This window comes from Corylus avellana, chromosome ca11, assembly GCF_901000735.1.
Source record: "Corylus avellana chromosome ca11, CavTom2PMs-1.0".
In the NCBI taxonomy this organism is placed as follows: domain Eukaryota; kingdom Viridiplantae; phylum Streptophyta; class Magnoliopsida; order Fagales; family Betulaceae; genus Corylus; species Corylus avellana.
This window is the reverse complement of record NC_081551.1, coordinates 2,218,064-2,221,305: the sequence shown is the minus strand read 5'-3', so window position 1 is coordinate 2,221,305 and position 3,242 is coordinate 2,218,064.

Below are 3,242 nucleotides of genomic sequence, written 5' to 3'. Positions count from 1 at the left end.
GAAGAGATAGTGAGTTTGGTTTGGAGGGAGAGGAGGAGGGGTGGAGGGGCTTTTATAGGGGAGGGTGATGAGCAATTGAGCATGAAGGGAATTGGCCGGGGAGCTAAGAGAGTCAAGCCTCAAATCATAAGCCCGTGGGCTGTGGTATAATCTTATTATATTTTGAACATTATAATATTGGATCTTACTATATAATTCTTGCTTAAAATATTGTTCAAGGATTGGCGTATATTTTGGGAATAAATTTATTATTTTATTGGGAAAGTTTTAGCATTCAAATATGTGAATGGCTTTTCTGTAATTTTTGTTGTTTTTTATTTTTTATTTTTTATTTTTTTAGAGATTCTAAATTTTGTAACCTTAGGGAACACCTACATGAAGGCGTCATGCACAAAAGACATAAGTCGGAAAGTGTCACGCGTTCTCAATTACCAGTGTGGTTTCAAACTTAAATTCTATATACACAGAACATATAACGATTCTCTCTATCTCAATCTCTGGTATCTTGAAATAGGCAAAATTCCTTGGTAAATTTTGACAAAATTGATATGAGTTGCAAAAGGGTGTTCTTATAAATCTCTGTTTTTGTCCAAATTTGGTTAAAACATAGTCAAACATGGGATTAGAATGAGAATTAGGGAGCAATGAAAGTGATGGGTCATCCTCAATATCAGATTCTATTGGCCCACAAGGAGTTTTGAGCCACCATTTTTGAGTTAAATCTAAAAATGTCTGAAAAATCTTTATCAAGTCGATGTCCAGGTGTCAGGTAGGGGATTATGCTGATTAGGATTAAGCACAAGTTCCCACGTGGTGGAGTGGATGAGTCAAGTTGCAAAGTGGGCCTCCATCTGGACCCCCACAAGCCCTGCAAGAATTGGGATTGACTTGTAAGGCTGTTTCCTCGGCCCACAAAGCCCATTCCGCCAACCCGGCTTTCACAAGACTCTGGTGCCATGTGTCGACCCCACACATGTCCAACACATCTCTTTACTAACTTCCACACTCGCTTTCTACCTTCCAACTAAGCAACACTACAAAAAACTTATCAATTTGTAACATGTCCACTATTCATTACTTTTTGACACGTTACTAAATATTTTAGTAACATGTTAAATGTAACACGTTACTAAAATATCATCTTTATTGATAGTTTAGATACGACTTGAAAAATGGTGTATGTTGATAGCTATTGATGTTAAGAAATGAATGTATATTGAGAAATACATCTAAATGGATGTATCGGATGTGGATGTATGTTGAGAAATACATCCAAATTGGATGTGGATGTATGTTGGTGTTGGTAACAATAACAATTGATAGCTATTGTTTTCATGGTTTTGTAACGTGTCAATCTTAGCACATTACTAAATAGTAACGTGTTAAAATTGACACATTACTAAAATGGATTTAGCAACACCTAAATTATTAACACGCGATACACATTACTAACATTCAGTAACGTGTCAACCCTATTAACATGTTACTAAAGTGCCGTTACAAATTGTACAGTTTTTTTGTAGTGCAAAAGATCTACTCCACCCCTCCATTTAAAAAAAAAATCAGCTTAATTAAAAGCTAATTTTCTCACTACTGAACTTTATATATATATATAGAGAGAGAGAGAGAGAGAAAGAGAGAGAAGTTCATTTTGGTTGGTTGTAGAGGCATAGACATGGGACCTCTATTTTAATAGTTTTTTTATTAAATTAAAAAAGATTAAAGATGCATGATGATGATTAAAGAGGGATTGAAAAGCCAAAGCACACTTGCCAAAATTAATTAGAAGATTAATGTGTAAAAGGGTTAACATATATATATATATATATATATATATGCACTACACAAAGCTTAATCTTGATCTTTGCATTTTTTTTACACAACCCACGAATCCAATACAAAATTAACAAGTTAAGATTGAGAGGTTTGACCCGTTTAATTAAATGAGTCAGGTTATGGTTAATCTGTACAGTCTTATATTTATGCTTCGATATGATTCAAACCTGTTAAAAGACTAAGAGCTCATTGCCCCTCTAATTTTGAATTTTCTCTTATTTGCCCTTGAATTTGTAGTGATTGTAGTCTCTTTAATCCCAACAAAAGAATCCTAACACTAAAGAAACAGAACTAGAATCATCTCGAGCTTAGTAGTAGGTTGTTTAGAATATGAATATTCTGCATATTTTGTTATTAAACAAGGCTTCGATTTTGGTTAATGATACGTGGAAGGTTAAGAAGCATGGGAAGGTTAAGAAATGGATAAATATGTGTTACTTTCGGTAACATATATAAAGAGTAGTCTCCAGTTCGACACGTGTCCTAATGGTTGAGAAGTGTAGTGGGATTATTTAAGCTTTTGTGGAGTAGATTATTAGGGTTAGGGCTTGCACTCGTGTAATATAGGGCCGTGAAAGTACAAAACTTTTTGTGGGTTAATGAAGGTTTTCGAGTTGGAAAAATCATGCGATGCCCCACTCACCCACTTGGTGCTCTTGAGTGATGAACAAAATTTTCTTGGGGGGAGAAGAGGGAAGCATGTGCATGAAACCTTGAACTCCACAAGGGACTCTCCTTTTCATGAAAAGATCGGGAGCTATGAGCTTGGCGTTTCTAAGTTTTTGCATATTAAATTTGCTTTGGAATGAGTAGTATGATCATCATTCCACCTTTACTCTACTCACCTCCAAAGCCCCATTGTTTGTTTGTTTTTTGTTTTTTGTTTTTTTTTTCTTTAAAAAAAAAAAAAAAAACAAGCCTCCAAATGCTACATACAAAAGGACATGAAAGAGAAAACAGAACAAATTCTTAGTCATATCCATGCATGATATGATATAGATATGTGTATCCTTAGCTCCCACCAGCCTTGCAATGCTCCACTTCCAGCTGGAATATCATTTTTTCCGTCTAAACTACTTTACGATTCAGATATTTAATCATTTAATTAATATTCTAATACTCTTATTCTCCCACGTTCACATGTGAACTCAAACTTTTTTCTCTCAACAAGTGAGACCCAACACATGTTAAAGTAATGATTAAGCAATTAAATTTACATCTTCCTATCAGCTTAAGCTTTTAGGATAACTAGTGTTTTAATATGGTATCAAAGTCAAAGGTCCTGGATCGAACCTTGACTCCGTGAAATCACCACAATTTAAAATTAAATATTCTACATGTTGGGTTTGATCACCTATTAAAATTGAGTTTAAGCCCACACGTGAGGAGGAGTGGTAATTTAACAT